We start from the raw sequence: 18730 nt of genomic DNA, 5'->3' as shown, positions 1-18730 counted from the left end.
GGCCCAGGATGGTTTCAGGTTTTGTGTTTCTAGGACCTGAGCAATTTTAGATACTTCTTAAGCAGAAAGGAACAAATAATTTGGAATACCAAAAAAAAAATAGAGCCTTTGAAGGAGCACATGCAAAAAGTGGCCCTTAAGTTTCACCTTTATTAGCTTCATGGTAAATCTATCTCCTCCAAAATCACTAGTCACATTACCTAGCATATTCAAAGTTTAAAGAGTCTTCGACCTAATGCAGCTCTTAGGTCAAACAAACTAGTATGGTAGTCATTCAGATTCTCAGCTACCATTTTTATCCTCCATGGGGACATAGAGGAAATCCTGAGTCTCTTCCACATCACATTTAGGTTGTAGGTTTCCAGGAGAACTGCCTAAGGCTATTCTATTCAGCCATATTATGTCACTACTTATCTCTTGCCACTAATTTGGGTGTGGGTCTCAAACCAAGATTCTAAAAGAGAGATGGGAAATAGTCCCTTATTAGAAATTCCTCCAGGACCTATCTAATCACCACCATTGCAGGAGTTAGTATCCAGAAGAGGAGAATGATGTCAAAATCATATTTAAAAACTTTCCATTCCTTCTGCCAAAAGTTTACTTAGCATAGACTGGGATACACACACACACACACACACACACACACACACACACACACTGTGGCAGAATCTTTATTTAATTTACATTGTTTCTTTTTCCTTATGGAGGTAGTAGTACTTCTGCTTTTATTTTTTGTTGGAATAAAGGTAGAGATAGTAAGAAAGGGAACTTAGTCTTCACCTTGATACTGAATACCACAATAAGGAGTTTTGGAGGTTAGATTGCAAAAGGAAGAAATAAAGCTATGGGGACTCAGACATTGATCAAGAATATTATGATTTTTCTTAATATGTGATAAACTTGTGTATGTAGAAAAAGTCAGCATATTGCCAGGGGAGAAATAGTTGTTAAAAATACAGGAAGGAGAAGGAACAATGAAGGAATGAACCAGAGGAAATTGGTCTAAGAAAACAGATGACAGGCCCTGGCTGGTGTAGCTCAGTGGATTGAGTGAGGGCTGTGAACCAAAGTGTCGCAGGTTCAATTCCCAGTCAGGGCACATGCCTGGGTTGCAGGCATGACCCCCAGCAACCGCACATTGATGTTTCTCTTTCTCTCTCTCCCTCCCTTCCCTCTCTAAAAATAAATAAATAAAATCTTTAAAAAAAAGAAAAGAAAACAGATAACAATATCAGTCTGAGCAAAAGAATTTCATCTTTTCCTTTAGATACAGTAATGAGATGAGCATTGGGAGACGGTGATGGGGAGAAGGACAGGGAAGCAGAAATTGAGAGATTTCAAGATCAATGGATGCTATTTTCTTTATCTTTCCTGGGGATTAGGTGTTATCTTCTGATAAAGTGCATTTTTCATTAGGAAAAATGTCCTTTCACTGTGTTTGATTTGATTATAAAAATATAAAAGTTACATTTTTCAGGTTTTGGCCTGAACTTCCTTTTATTGTAACTTCCTTTTCTTGGAAGTTACAATAAAAGGAATGGAAGGCTCAACTGATGGTGATAGTATGTAGGTTGGATAAGGAAGACACTAAGTCCAAAATTGGCTAATACAAATATACGAGTTTTCAGAAGAAGTCTAAATATGGTCAAAGATGAGTTTGTGGAAGTAACAAAATAGTATGTAGAAAAATGACCTGTTATGGTATTATATTATTAGTGTATTCCATTCTAATTTTCATAACATTTAGAGTGCTGAATGGAAGTATGTTGCCCAGGGCCAATGGAATAAAATTTAAAGTCATTATAATTGAGTTAGTCAATGTACAGATGTATTTTGGATAGGTGGTCTTTTTGTGTAAAAATATTATATATAGGTTGATATTAAAACATGGTGTTACATTAATTTTCTAATGCTAACTGGCAAATTACCATGAATTTAGTGGCTTAAAATAAGCCTTTGTAGTAAAATAAGTCAGGCATAGAAAGAAAAGCACTGTATGATCTCACTCATATATCTAATCTTAAAAAAAAAACCTCATAGATACAGTAGATCTCATAGATAGATACATGAGTGTTAACTCAGGACACTCAATAAATATTAAGCTAATATAAGTACTTCCATTATAGTAATAGTACCCTTATCACCCAGCTCACTGTTAATTACTTAAAGGGTCAAATATTGAAATCTGGCAATAACATTTACTATTAAATGTCAGTTATGATTCAATTAAAACCACAACCACTGCTAGGGGAAAAATAATCACAATTACATTTGGTGAATTATGTGTACTAATTAAAAGTCAATAATTATTTTGAATAAATGAATGTCAATTTTGGTGCACAAGTTTACATTATACAGTATTTTTATCCATTATTTTAGTTTGAAATATAACCAATAAATGAAGCTATTTATAAGAACAGTCAAATACCAGAGCAGACTTTTTTATATTACCTCTTTTGTCTATAAAATCATTTTTGTAATTTATAGGAAAGATTATAAATAGTGAATAAATGTTAATGGCCAATAAAATAATCCAAACTCTGAAGAGATACAAAGAGAATGGTATTTAATTCATAATTTAAAATGTTATTTAACTTTTACATATTTTAATATTTTTTCTACCAATCTCTTAACCAGATCTGATAGCAAGAAACAAAAATAAGTATTCAAACTTCTTCTCCTTTTTCTTATATGACTATGTAAGAGATCCAGGATCACATGAAGGCAACTACATGTAAGAAAAAGAAGAGAGTGCATAGTTAGACCTGGTCTATCATAGAATATACAGTATAACATTTTCTTCTCTGCATTTTAAGATAATTTATTTTTATCTTAAGATATGAATTTTAAAAGTATAAAAAGTATCAAATTAGTAAAATTTTAGGTATGTTTTTAAAAAAATAGTTATAACAAAAAATAAGCTTGCTTCCAAAAACAAAATATGCAAAAACATATGGAGTAGAAAAAATATTTATAGGTTAGATTAACATCAGCCATTTTAATAGAAAGTCAATTTTTAATTCTTAATTTTGATTACAAAAGTAAAATATAATTTTCCTACTTTTTGAGGAAAATTGACTAGTTCTATGATTATGCACACAAATAACTGCACAGACACATAAAAGATAATTTAGTGAACCAATTACTTTACAAATTACAGTGATATCATTATTCTAAGTAGAGGCCCTTACTCAGTAAGGTTATAGAACTCAGTAGCACTGAAAGAAGCCACAGAAGGTTTGGTTCAGAAGGACTTGAGAGAGGTACTGGGTGGAAGTTTAAAATTGAGCTAAACAAGGGACAAAAAAGGGGGGAGGTGACTTTAAGGGGTATGTAAAGCCAATCATTGATATTTCAGATTGTGTGCTTTACAGTAGAGTCTTCCCATTTATGCTTTCAGTTACCCTCAGTCAACTGAGGCTGAAAATATTAAATTTCCTTAACCATTGACATTGGCTGTTCCTGACATGAGGTCATTGTTATCATCAAGTGTCCATAATCCAGGATCACACAGAGCAGCTCACCCTCCCATCATATCATCAGAAGGTCCATAGTAACATAACACTAGTCACATTACTAGTCATAATATTAGCCTGTGGCATTCACCTCATTTCATCTCATAACACAAGCATTTGACCATCTCACATAATCATCATCATCAGAAGAATGGTGAGTACAGAATAATGAAATATTGTGAGATAGAAATTGCATTCATATTATTCACATAACTTTTATTACAAGTATATTATTAGGATTGGTCTATTTCATTGCTATTGTTGTTACTCTCTTTGTGTGCTTAATTCATAAATTAAATTTTATCATGGGTATGTATGCATAGCAAAAGCATAATATAGAGAGAGTTTAGTACTATCTGTGGTCTCAGAAATCCTTTAGGGGTCTTGGAATGTATCCCTCAAAAATAAAGGGGGCTACGATACTACATTCTCATGAGTCACTGACCTAGTGTAAATTACTCAAAGTTACAAGACTGAGTTGATCTGAATCTTGTATTACCACTGGCTATCTCTGCAATGGCTGTTCTCTAGCAGAGTTTCCAAGTTAAGTTTGTATTGGCTGACAATGAAAGTTGAAAGTATATGGCATAGGAGAGGCATAAAGATCATCAACAATTACAGGTGAGAATAACATAAATCCTTATATTTCTTTTCCCTGTGGTTAGAGAATACAAATAATTAAATGAGATAAAATTAAAAGAATGCCCATAGAATATGTAATTCAATATTTATCACAGCATATCCTTCAGTCACATTTCCTGTTAGTGTTTGTGAAACATTACATACAAATTGCCATATGTAGAAACCTAAAGGCCAGCATCTACCAAAAAATTGTACAGGACCTAGGGTTTTTTAAAACAATGATAATCCTTAAAGAAAGAGAACAATATTAGATTTAGAAGAAGATATTTTTATTATATACTTCCTGGTCACATCCCCTTGTCACTTGGTAACAATATAGCTAAAGAAACCCTTGCTATATAAGTAATCAAATATAATGAATATTAACATAATTAAAATATTAGCATAAATCAAAAATAACTAGAAAAATAATACTTAACCCCAAATTCACTAAAGAAAACATCCCAAAATAAAATACAAAGAATAAGCTTATTTTGATTTTAAATATGTATTCCAATAGCAAAAGTATTTGAGATTTAACCATAATATGTTTGGTCTCACCATGAATGCCTTCTTCATTTTTAATCAGACATTCAGAAACTGTATTGTTTGATCCTAAACTATTAATATTTCAGTTTATTTATTTATTTTTTTGTATTTTGTACCCTTTATTTTTCAACTAATATTAACTCATGCAATGAAGAAGAAGGAAGTTTTCTTACATTTCAAAGTAATATTTCAGTATAATTGCATAGTACATGCTCACAAGTGTTTAGCCTTAGACTAAACAGTAAAAAGTGGAAATAACTAATACAAAAAACTACAGTTTTACCTACATTTTCCAGAAAGCATTTCATGTATAATAGCTATAAATAAATGTACTCTATCTTGCTTTAACTAAAAGATATATTATTTTAACTAAAAGATATATTCTTATTTTAACTAAAAGATATATTTATTCCTATGTTTTTCAATTAAAAATCAGAAAGACCTTATGTGAGTCTGAATTATTCCAAATTTTGTTGGAATAAACAACCTGCAAAAGCTTGTGTAAACGTGTAGTCACAAGAGAGCCATCTGGCTCTATGTAATTTTTACCCATCTTTCATCCAACTCTGAATTCTAAATGTGAAAGTATGTCCAGGAATAGCGTACATATTTGTGATACACACTTGGCGACTATCAAAGTATAATGCCATTAGCAGGTTTTATTCATATGTGTGTGTTCTTCTCTTCATTTATATTATACATCCAAATACAGCACAGATTCAGAGATTAGTGAATGTGTTGCTGCTAGTTTCATTTATTTCTGGTGAAGTATTTCAGAGTAAAATAAAACAGAAATTGAAACAGAATAGGGTATAAGAAAGACAAAAAGTAGAAGCTATCTTTCTTTTTTCACATAAAATCTTTTAATCAAGTTGACAGATGCTTTGCAAGTACAGAAAAATATTTGTGGTCATTTATTGTATGAAATCTCTGACATTTGAAAGCTCACTGCAAAGGACTGAATTTGTTGTTGGCATATTATAGCCAAATTTCATTTATTAGTTTATATTTTGTCCAGATTATCTGTTTTAGAATAGTACATTTCTGAAGCAGAGCAGAAACTCTTACAAAACATGAAATACTGCCATTTGTGACAATGTGGTGGATATCATACTAAGCAAAATAAGTTAGTAAAAGTTAAGAGCTATATGATTTCACTTCATATGTTGGATATCAAACTGACACTCACAGGCACAGACAACAGTATAGTGGTCACCACAGAGAAGGGGCTTTGGAGAATAGTAAAGGGTAAAGGGCTCAAATACCAAAATATGGTGACAGAAAATTATTTGACTTGGTGATGAGCACACAATGTGATATATAAACCAGGTATCATAGAAATGTACACTTGAGACTTATATGATCTTATTAAGCAATGTCACACCAATAAATTTAATAAAAAATAAAGTTACTAAATACAACAAAAGTTTTTTAACCCTAACACAATAGCATTACAACCATACATGTTGTATTGTACAGGTTACATATTTTATCCTTAAATAAATGTTGTCAATTGCTCTATCTTATACCTCTCTATTTGTTACACTATGACTCCTTTGTTTTCATTGATCATATTTAAAATCATCAATTCTAGCTTGATGTCTTCTTCATGTGTTATTAACTATGCACTCAAATATTATGGCAATTCATGGGTCCTTAACAACAACTTCTACATTACAGCAAATATAAAATTATTTTCCTAGCTTTTGTTTTATATAATAAACAATTAAGCTAGACAGTTGTACTAGCACATTGGTCAAACAAAATTATCTAAGGAGTATATCATCATTATTTATTTCCTTAGAAATGCTATACTTTAAAATATTCATCAATACTATGTTCAACAGAAGTAGTGAAAGTGGACACACTTGTCTTGTTCCTGATCTTAGTGGGAAACAATTTAGTTTTTGCATGTTTAGTATGATATTGGCTGTAGTTTTCTTGTATATGGCCTTTATTTTGTTGAGGTGTGCTCCCTCTACTCCTACTTTGCTGAGTATTTTTATCATAAGTCAGTGCTGTACCTTATCAAATTTTTTTTCACATCTATTGATATGATCATGTGATCTTTGTCTTTCATTTTATGTGATGTATTAAAAAATTCATTGATTTGCAAATATTGTACCATACTGGCATCAGTGGGATGAATCACACTTAATCATGGTGCATGATCTTTTCAATAGTGTATCATAGTGTACATAGTAAAACCTGGAGATTCCATGACCTATGATAAAACCTGTAGAGTATTGTGGTGTATGATAATGTACAGAGAAAAACCTGTAGACTCCACCAAAAAATTACTCGACTTAATAATTGAATTTTGCAAAACAGCAGGATACAAAGTTAACATTCAGAAAGTGAAGGCATTTTTTAAAATATTTTAATTATTTATTTTTAGAGAGAGGAAGGGAAGAAGAGAGGGAAACATCAATGGTGGTTGCCTCTCATGTGCCACCTACTGGTGACATGGCCTGCAACCCAGGGATGTGCTCTGACAAGGAATTGAACCAGGGGCCCTTTGGTTTGCAGGCTGGCACTCAACCCACTGAGCCATACCAGCCAGACCTCGGATGCATTTTTGTATACCAACAACAAAATATCAGAAACAGAAATAAAGGGGGAAAAATCCCATTTTTTATAGACATAAGAAAAATAAAGCACCTAGGAATGAACCTAACCAAGGAAGTAAAAAGGCCTGTAGTCAGAAAACTATGCAACACTGAAGAAAGAAATTAAGGAAGACAGAAAAAAAAAATGGAAGCATATATCATGTTCATGGATTGGAAGAATTAATATTATCAAAATGTCCATACTACCCAAAGCAATTTAGAGATTCAACACAATCTCTATTAAAATACCAATGACATATTTCACAGATATAGAGCAAACACTTCAAAAATTTATATGGAACCATAAAAAAACCCTGAATAACCTCAACAATTTTGAGAAAGAAGACAAAGTGTGAGGGATTGACATGACCACTGGCCTGCAGTGACCTCGGAACACTGTGGAAGGCTCGTTGAAACACGAGAAAAACATACACAGAGACAACCAGGTCCTGTGGGGAAATAGGGATGGAATGGCCACTCTCTCTAGTGGAAAGTGCCTCAGCCACCCTTCCTAGGGGAGAACGCCCTGTTCTCCTGCTTGAGCAGGCTTTTATTAGGTTTGTTTACACAGGAATTCAGGTAAAGCTCATTAACCATTACCAGGAAGTAAGGATCAAATAATAGATAACGAGGAAGCCTGAGGGCCTATTTTGAGTCAGGGTCAGATAGCTAAAGGGCTATAAAACTTTGAGGAACAAACTTACTTCTTGCTTGGACCCTTATCAGTTAACCAAGAGCATTGTAAACAAAGCAGGTTTCACAGGATTTTACATATTCTTTCTTAGACCTGATCACCTGGGGAACCCACCCTTTCCAGCACAGGGCTGCACCACCCTGTCATTGTTTCAGGCTTAGGTGGAGCAAGGGAAGTAAGGCAGCCAAGAGATTAGGAGATTTTCTCACAGACAATGAGGACTCAGGCTATGTCAAAGCCGAGGGGTGAGGGTCCATCACCCCCTTTTGCTGTAGCCCCCAAAGTCCTTCTTTGGGGGTCTCCCACATGATCATGTCTGTCTTAGATTGTTCCTCTCTTGGGGAATCTTACCCATCATTGGCTAACTGACCAAGCATTGGGGGCCAGGCAGGGTGAAGTAAAAGGAGCAGAAGCAGCACTCCTGCCAGGGAGAAAAGCTTTTATCTCCTTGGTGGCTTGTCATCCAAGGTTGCTCCCTCAGCCTTAGCCTTGGTGGGGGTTACAGCTTCTGATACCAGGCAGGGTGGTTCCCAACAAGGGATCACAACATCTGATATCAAACTATATTACAAGGTCACTGTAATAAAAACAGTCTGGTATTGGCATAAGAACAGACACAGTGATCAGTAGAACAGAACAGAGAGCCCATAAATAAACCCATGTCGCTATGACCAATTAATATTTGACAAAGGGAGCAGAAACATAAAATGTAGTAAAAATAGTCTTTTCAACACATGGTGTTGGAAATCTGGACAAATACTTGTAAAAAAAAAAGACACTTGACCACCAACTTACAGCATACACAAAAATAAATTCAAGATGAATGAAAGACTTAAATATAAGTTGCAACACCATAAAATTCCTACAGAAGAACATAGGAAAGAAAATTTCAGATATTCCATGCAGCAATATTTTCACAGATATGTCCCCTACAGCAAGGGACATAAAGGCAAGAATAAACAAATGGGACTTAGTCAATTTAAAAGTTTTCTGCACAACTAAAGAAAACACGAGCAAAATGTAAGGGAAAGTATATTTGCCAATGATAACTCAGACAAGAGTTTGATCTCCAAAATATATAAAGAACTCACACAACTCCACATCAGGAAGATAAACAATGATGGGGGAGGGGGATAACTGGGCAAAGAAGGGAAGGATCATCAAGGAATATGCATAAAGGACCCACGGATAAAGACAACTGGGAGGGGAGAATTGACTGTGAGAGGTGGGTGTGGGTAGGCCAGGGGAGAGTAATGGGAGAAAAATTGGACAACTGTAATTGCACAACAATAAAACAAGGGAAAAAAATCATTAAAAAAATGGCAAAGGACCTGAACAGACACCTCTCTAAGAAGGACATACAGAGGGCCCATAGACATATGAAAGGATGCTCAGCATCACTAGTCATCAGAGAGATGCAAATTAAAACTGCAGTGAGATACCACTTCACTCCTATCAGAGTCCATGTCACAAACAAATCAACAAACAGGTACTAGTGAGGCTTTGGAGAAAAGGGAACCCTAGTGCACTGTCAGTGGAATGCACGCTGGTATAGCCACTGTGAAAAACAGCATGGAGTTTCCTCAAAAACCTAAAAATGGAACTGCCTTTTGACCCAGCAATTCCACTCTTGGGATTATACCCTAAGAATCCTGAAACACCAGTTCAAAAGAACCTATGTGCCCCGATGTTCATAGCAGCACAATTTACAACAGCCAAGTGCTGGAAACAGCCTAAGTGCCCATCAGTAAATGCGTGGATCAAAAAACTGTGGTACATTTACACAATGGAATACTATGAAGCAGAAAGAAAAAAGGTGCTCCTACCCTTTGCAACAGCATGGATGAAACTGGAGAGTATTATGCTAAGTGAAATAAGCCAGGTGGTGAAAGATAAATACCATATGAACTCACCTATAAGTGGAACCTAATCAACAAAAGAAACAAGTGAGTAAAATATAACCAAAGACATGGAAATAAAGAACAGACTGGCAGTAACTACAGGAGAGAAGGGAGGGGGATAACAGGTCAAGGAAGAGGAAGGATTACTAAGGAACATGCATAAAGCGCCCATGGACAGAGACAATGGTGAGAGGAGGATTGAATGTGGGAGGTGGGTATAGGTAGGTTGGGGAGAATGATGTGGGGGGAAATGGGGACAACTATAATTGAACAATAAAAAAAATAAAAATATTCTGAAAAAATGCTAATATATATATATATATATATATCAATTTATTTACTATAAAATGTTCTTAGGAAATATTTTTAAACATGAACAAAACATACAAATAAAATTTTTGTATATAGCACCCTTTCACATAGGTAAATATTACATAGATAATTTAAAATTAATGAATATAAAGTAAATTCTGAAACAAATGTATATTAAGATCTATGAAAATCTTGAAGATACTGTATATTGTTTATTGACATTGTTAATAACATTGAGTAAAAAATATTACATAATAAAATGTATGTTTGATGTTTTGCAATTTCTACTGTATGTTCTAATAAACAAAGGTGTGTGTGTGTTTTATATGCATGAACATATGCAAGAAATTATTTGGAAAATGAGAAACAAGTAAACTTACTTTAATGAGTTAAAAAATAAAATACAGAACTAAAATATGTTAAATTTTAACAAGAATTAACAATGACCTCAGAAATGTCAAATTATTTTCCAAATGATTATCAACATTTGACAAAATTATTAAAAACTTATTTTTTTCTGGCAAAATAGTAGTGAGATTTCATTTTAAGCCAAAATGTTGCAGATCCAGGAGTGGCCTAGGAAAAAAAAAAGATAAGGAGAAAGGGGAAGCAAAGTCATGGAAAAAAAGAAATAGAAGCAGAAACAAGGCAAAAGAGAAAAATTAACAATCAGTAGTGAGAAAGACAACATGTGATCTATTTTCCATCCTAGAAAACATAATGTGGAAAAGACGATTGTATGTGTTGCTGTGGGTTCTTGGCTGGAGGCTTTTCTTCATCCTGGTATTAACCTCAGGAAACTGTAAGAGGCAGCAAAGCCCTTTCTGGGACTGGAAGAAGTGAGAAAATCTTTATAATGCGCAGATTGCATTTGGTTATTTTCTAGATAATATGCAAAATATCTCATTCCCTCCCAACCTCACCCTGCTTAAAATGAGAAAAAGATCACTAACCTTTTGGCTTTCTTAAAAGCTTCTAAATGACCTGTGCTCACCAGAAAATATATTTATCTATAGAAGATAAGAGTCTTTAGAACAGAGAAAAGTAGTGGCCAAGAAAGAGATTGATAGAGCACATGGCATCAATAGCAAGGGGGAGATGATGGGAGATAGATGGTAAACAAAGACAAGTCTTAGGGTATTCAGAGAGAGGAAATGTGGTATGCTCAGTGGAGAATTTGGTAAATTTCATTGGTGAAATACTTAGGCTAATATCTGAGCATACTAGTTAGAAGTTAGAAACTATAATTTTTAATATGAATGAAATATGACCTGCTACCTTTGTTAAAAAGTAATATAGTATCAACACTTCTGATACTGGAATATAATTAGCCAGTTAAAAATAGCATTTAATTAACCCACTTTTTCTACAATATTAAATGTAATACTTAATTATTAAGACAAAATGCAGCTCCCTATTCCTTACTATTACAGATAAATTAAACACCTCTGACTTGATAATGACAGGCTAGGTTATTTTAATTTACTTACCTAGACAAAAAATAATCATGATTTAAAAATGTAAAGATCATTAATTAATTTATTCAGTAAATATTGATTGAGCACATATTATATCCCAGGCAGTGATATAGGTATATGAAATACATTTTTAGGATCCCATATGTCTATCTGGATAAAACAATATTTGATAGAGATAGAAAATAAGTAAATTCTTAGCATGTTAGAAAAGTGGAAAGTACCAAAGTCAAAAACAAAATTTGTGTGGCATAAGATTAACCTAGAGAGCCAAAAATTTAACATGGACATTTATTTTTAAGTAAACTGGTCAAGGTAGCCCTCTTTATAGAGGAGGTGTAGTGATTTGTCTTCTAATTTGAAGGACATACCACTTTCCCTTACATTCCTCATCAATGGACCCCTAGACTCTTCACAGAAATGGCAGGTCCCTCAACCCTTATAGAGATATTTTCTCACCTTAATGCTGTATGAGTCTCATTAAGGCCTCTGGTGTACTTACACCTCTTGTTGGTCCTGTTCAATCAGTTTGATGTCAATCAATGTGATGTTCTTCTGTGGATGTTCAGCTGACCCACTTCTGACAGAGAACAGGAGACAACTTACCTTTGGAAAAGGAAGTGTAAATGAACATTCCAATATAAGCACAAACTCTTCTGATCATTGTTCTAATGGAAATGTTAAAGAATAAAGTTTTCAAATCAATGATATATTATGTACATATGTTTTTATGAATCTTCTTTTTTAAAATATACTTTATTGATTATCCTATTACAGTTGTCCCATTTCCCCCCTTCACTGCCCTTCACCCTGCACACCCTCTCCCACCCACATTCCCCTGCTTTACTTCATGTCCATATGTCATAAGTTCTTTAGCTTCTACATTTCCCATGCTATTCTTGCCATCCCCCATCTATTTTCTACCTACCATCTATACTACTTATTCTCTGTACCTTTTCCCCCTCTCTCCTCCTCCCACTCCCCTGTTGCTAACCCTCCATGTGATCTCAATTTCTGTGGTTCTCCTCCTGTTCTAGTTGTTTGCTTAGTTAGTTTTTGTTTTTGTTTTAGGTATGGTTGTTAATAAGTGTGAGTTTGCTGTCATTTTACTATCCATGTTTTTTATCTTCTTTTTCTAAGTCCCTTTAACATTTCATAAAAGGGCTTGGTGATGATGAACTCCTTTAACTTGACCTTGTTTGAAAAGCACTTTATCTGCCCTTCCATTCTAAATGAAAGCTTTGCTGGATAGAGTAATCTTGGATGTAGGTCCTTGCCTTTCATGATTTGGAATACTTCTTTCTAGCCCCTTCTTGCCTATAAAGTCTCTTTTGAGAAATCAGTTGATAGTTTGATGGGAACTCCTTTGTAGGTTACTGTCTCCTTATCTATTGCTGCTTCTAGGAGTCTCTTCTTTATTTTTACCTTGGGTAATGTAATTATGATGTGCCTTGGTGTGTTCCTCCTTGGGCCAACTTCTTTGGGACTCTTTGAGCTTCCTGGACTTCCTAGAAGTCTATGTCCTTTGCCAGATTGGGGAAGTTCTCCTTTATTATTTGTTCAAATACATGCTCAATCTGTTGCTCTTCCTGTTCCCCCCCTTGTATTTCTATAATTCAGATGTTGGAACATTTAAAGATGTCCTCGAGGCTCCTAAGCCTCTCCTGATTTTTTGGAATTCTTATTTCTTCATTCTTTTCTATTTGGTTGTTTCTTTCTTCTTTCTGGTCCACTCCATTGATTTGAGTCCCAGTTTTCTTCCCATCGCTCTTGGTTCCCTGTGCATTTTCCTTCATTTCACTTAGCATAGCCTTCATTTTTTCATCTAATTTGGGACCAAATTCAACCAATTCTGTGAGCATCCTGATTACCAGTGCTTTGAACTGTGCATCTGATAGGTTAGCTATTTCTTTGTCGCTTAGTTGTATTTACTGTGGAGCTTTGTTCTATTCTTCTGTCTGGGACTTTTTTTTTGTCTTGTCACACCTGTACATAGTAAGGGGCAGAGCCTTACGTGTTCACCAGGGTGGGGCAACCCACATCACTGCATTGTGTTGCTGTATGTGGAGGCGGGGGTCCGAGACGGAACAATGGTGCTTGCTCCACTCTCTGTCAGATTTCAGTCCCTTCCACAGCTTTCTCCAAGCAAACTGGGCCCTTCTGGTGCTAATTCCCATGTGGGTGGGCTTGTGCACATTCTAGGACCCTGTGGGTTTCTCCAACGCACTCTCCTATGAGGCTGGGAGTCTCTCCCTGTGCCTCAGCTGCCCACAGGTGTTTTCAATCAGTGCCCCAAGGCTCTATTTCCCAATGCTGGGACCCTGGGACCACGGGATCAGCCAGCTGTCTTGCATGCAGTGCCTTACTTCACAATCACCACTCGCTAGGTCTGCCGGTTGCCACCCCAGGCCCCGGGGTCTGCCAGCCACCACCTGTGCACCCAGGGTCTGCCCACTGCAGTCTTGAGTGCTCAGTATGCCTTACACACCCAGTCCCATTGCTCTTTGTGCCTCAAGACCCCTCTACATCTGGCTGCCTGACTCCGCCCCTCCTACCAGTCTAGATGGACATGTCTGTTTTAACTCCTTGGTTGTCCAACTTCCATGCAGTTCAATTTTCTGTCAGTTCTGGTTGTTATTCTGTTTCTAAATTGTTGTTGTCCCTATCTTGGTTGTTTGAGGAGGCAAAATGTGTCTAACTATGCCTCCATCTTGGCCAGAAGTCCTGAATCTTCTTTATCAACAATATCAAATCCAGGACAGTATCTATTGTCCTGGTGCTTGCTCCACTCTCAGGGTTACTACTTTTCTGAGTTTGTGAGAGTTTATATTCATTCTCCAGAATCCATCCCATTTCTTTAGTGAACTGATTGGTAAATTAAAAGGATATATACAAGAGACCCCCATCACTACATATTTAGCTTGGTGGCTGTAATTTCTGCCCTTCACCACAGGAAGCAATATTAGCGTTCATTTACTATTCTGGTTAGGTGGGAGCCAACAGAGTCAGAGGTTGTGGCCAGTGTAGAGTATAGAGTATGCCACAGTAATAAAAAAGAAACTAAGATAGTGGTGCGAGGTCTGACCATATTCAATGGGAGGAAACACAGATGACATCACTGGATGAGAGGAACAAACATTGTTTTGTAAGATCATCATGCGGCATGGGAAATATTGTTCTAGCTTTTGTGGAATGTAAGATCTTGCATAGTAACTGGGAAAAAAAAAAAAACAACTGGAGAGACCAGTTGCAAAGATTTTGCTTTATGTTTTCTAAAAATAATAACAGCCATTTAACTTTTGTCAGCAAAGCTTGACATGGAGGTAGAGGTTGGAATATTCACCATTGTCATATCAAAAGGTATCACAAAAAGTCATCGTTGTGGGAATGGATGGTAGCTGTGGTCTAGGGCAGTGAGAACTGGGATGAAACTAATTGGATTTGAGAGATATTTAAGAGATAAAATGTGAAGACAGATGCAATATATAATAGAGTAGGTATGGAGTACTGGCATGCAGGGTAACTCCTAGATTTCTGGTAGTGCAGAAAGATGAGTAATGCTGCTATCAGAATGAGAAATGTGTTCAGATGATAAAGATAATAAGTTTTACTTCGGAGATTTTAAATTTGAGGTTCCTTGTAATGCTCCAACAGAAGACTGGCTAGTCAATTTTTATTCTAGTAGATAGAATAAGATTGGATCTTTTAAATATGCTGGGTGGTTGGAGAAGTTTGTAGCTGTGTTGAGATTACATCATTTAGGGAGTGATTGTACATTGAGTAGAGAATTGTTCTAGAGCAGAACCTTTCTATTTCATATGATTTCATTATGTGATAGATTATAGGGAGAGTGACGATGAGAGAGCAAACAGACAGAGATCTTTTGTTTGATTTTGTATTTCACAGAAGCCACCTGATTCATAGTAGTGTTAATACTATGAAGTATAATACTATAATCATGTTAATTATCTGTCACTTAAAAATCATGAAATAGATAAATACACATTCACAGACACTATTTTTGGAAAGTATTAAAATAAACATCAGTTTTGGATTAACTAAGGACATTAAAGTATTGTTAAAAAATTAACACTAGATCCCCTCCCAAAATGTTAATTTTTGAAGGATATTCTTAAAAAAGTTTAAAAAAGCTTAAAAATATCTAGGAAAATCTATCCTGTTCTTATTCTTAGTATAAAAAGTGCTAAATGAGATCTTGGAAAACTCATAAAAATGTATGAGAAAATTGTTTCAAATTCCCCATATAAATGAAACCACACATAGTATTTGCCTGTTCTCTATTTCCTACATTATTCTTTGTTGGCAGACTTACATTAAATCTGGAGGCCCCTGTGGTGTTCCTCTTTCAAGTCTCTAAGAGCTGCACTTTAAAGGACATTGCTTCTGGAGTCTCTAGATCTTGATCTTCTATATTCTTTAAATGAAGTGTTACTGTTTTTTTAAAATTTTTCATGAGATTTTTAAAAAGAAAATTTACACAATTATGATAATTTAATCAGTAGTTATGAGCTAGTATGTTATAATTATATTGAAACATTTGCTTCATTTATTCCATTTTCTTTCAGGAACTACTCATGGAATTTTAAAAATAAGTTTTATAAGAGTTATCATGACCTCTTATTTACATATGTTAATAAATGTATGGCTATAATAGATTAATTTTTCTCAATGATGTTTTTCAGTGTAACAATCACAAATCGGTATAAATACAGGTTTTACTTTTTCTATTCTAACTCTCATTACTTTTTAAAAACAATTACTTATTTATTTTTAGACAAAAGGGAAGGAAAGGAAAGAGAGAGGAAAGGAAACATCAATGTGTGGTTGCCTCTGGCTCACCCCTGACTAGGGATGTGGCCCAGAACCCCGGCATATGTCCTGACTGGGAATCAAACCCACAGCCATTTGGTTTGAGCCACACCAGCGAGGCCTACTTTTTAAACCATAACTTGTTTTATTATTTGTTCTTTTCTTTAATAAAGAAAATAGTATTTTGTATTTTACTAGAAAGATAATTTTTGTGTGTAATTAATTTATTTCAGAACCATGCTTTTCCTCATAAAATTTAGGCCATTTAAAACCTGTTTTAGTACTTCAGATGTTAAAAGCTTTTCTCATTGTCTTGTTAAAAACTCATATTCGAATGGAGAATATTTACAAGCCCAATCTTGGATGTATCTGCATGTCCCTTCTCTCCTTTCTATTGCATACAAATAAATACTTGTACATTCCTTTAGCAGCTCTGATAAGATTGATGGATGATGTATCCAGCTAAGTTTCTGGTGTTTAGCAGTATTGGAGAAAAAAATCAATTCTTCTTGATGCAGATAAAAGGTCTATCTAAACCTCTCAAGCAAATCAAAGAATACAATATGCTTAAATTTTGAGAAAAAGACCCAGTGATTTAGTTTCTTCTACAAAGATCAAGGTAAGCTAAATGATTTTGCAAATATTAAGCACCTCCTACCCTTTGTTGAACATTTCCCTCCCTATTTAGGTCTGTGTTTGCTCTAAGGAACCTGGTATTGTACCCTGACAAAGGTAGAAATTGCTCCTCTATGGGCATCTGGCAATCAGTTATCAATGACAGTAGCTGAAAGAGGTCAATTCCTGAAAATTTATCTCCTGAAAGTCAGTATCCTGAATACCTATTTCATATTTTGATTATAAAAATTGATAAAACCAATTTTCTAAATATAATCAACTTGTAAATTTATCAACAAAACCATTTATGTGGCAATTTGGATAATGTCAACAGTTTGTCTCTGCTTTTTGGAATCAACCATTCAGAGAAAAAAAAAGTAAGGTCAACTAAAACTTCATACAAATCTCTAGTATCTGATTTAATTACTGTGTTAATTAATATGAATTATAGTACACTTTATAATTAATATGAGTAAAAGGAAACCTTATAAATAATTAAAAGTAACAAGTAAGTTAATTAAAGTGGCTATTTGGCAATTGGTTTCTGTGAATTGGCTTTGGCTAATTGGGTTTTGTTAAATTAACTAGATTTAGTAGTGGCTCTACTCACTAATCTTGAAATCATTATCGTGTTCTGTGGGCTTCTGCTTCTTTCACAGGCGAGGCCCACATCATCTTGAATGGCATATATCTCTAAGTAAGAGAAGTTCATTGGTTTTAACTGAGACCAATTTGTAGCTCTACAACAGTTATGTATTTCTGGTTTAAGATATAAGTCTCATGGGCAATTCTTTGTTTTATTTCTATTATTTTATTCTTAAAAACTTATCCTTTTATTGAATTTATTAGGATGACATTAGTTAATAAAACTATTTAGGTTTCAGGTATACAATTCTATGATATATCATCTGTACATTATATTGTTTGTTCACCAACCCAAGTCAAGTCTCCTTCCATCACCATTTATCCCCCATGCCCTCTTCTACCACTTCCCATCCCCCTTACTCTCTAGTAATCACTACAGTGTTGTCTACTAGTGTTTGTTTGTTTGTTTGTTTGAAAAAAAGTGAAGGGATTAAGGGGGAAAAAACTTCATAGAGAAATTCTTTTTAAAAAATATTTTATTTATTTATTTATTTTTAGAGAGAGAGGAAGGAAGGGAGAAAGAGTGCAAGAGAAATTTCAATGTGTGGTTGCCTCTCACTGGCCCCCAACTGGGGACCTGGTCGGCAACCCAAGCATGTGCCCTGACTGGGCAACCAACCAGCAACACTTTGGTTCTCAGGCCACGCACTCAATCCACTGAGCCATACCAGCCAAGACTGACAAAATTATTCTACTTAACCAGAATTCTATCTTCATTTTTTAAATTTAGATAATATCATGAATATATTAATGAGAAAGGAAGGATATATTTCCTCTTTGAGTAGTATGTTTTTAAGATACAGTTTCCACAAGTTGTAATAATTGAATTTCTCTTAATTTTTCTTCATGGTCTTCATCATGTTTTATTAAACATAATGTATTCTGACTAGCTTGCAGAGATGGAGGAGAAAGTAGCAAGTTCTGGAGCCTTCCAAAGTCCAGTCCAACCTTTCCTCCACTGATT

At 34.8% G+C, this 18730-nt stretch overlaps 1 pseudogene; it reads right to left on the bottom strand.

The window, feature by feature from the left end:
* The window catches only part of LOC114492056, a 63829-nt pseudogene extending 51489 nt beyond the window's left edge, over positions 1 to 12340 (bottom strand).
* Positions 12341 to 18730: the final 6390 nt, after the last annotated feature.

This window comes from Phyllostomus discolor, chromosome 1 (assembly GCF_004126475.2).
Source record: "Phyllostomus discolor isolate MPI-MPIP mPhyDis1 chromosome 1, mPhyDis1.pri.v3, whole genome shotgun sequence".
NCBI lineage: Eukaryota > Metazoa > Chordata > Mammalia > Chiroptera > Phyllostomidae > Phyllostomus > Phyllostomus discolor.
This window is presented reverse-complemented; position numbering and strand designations above follow the sequence as displayed.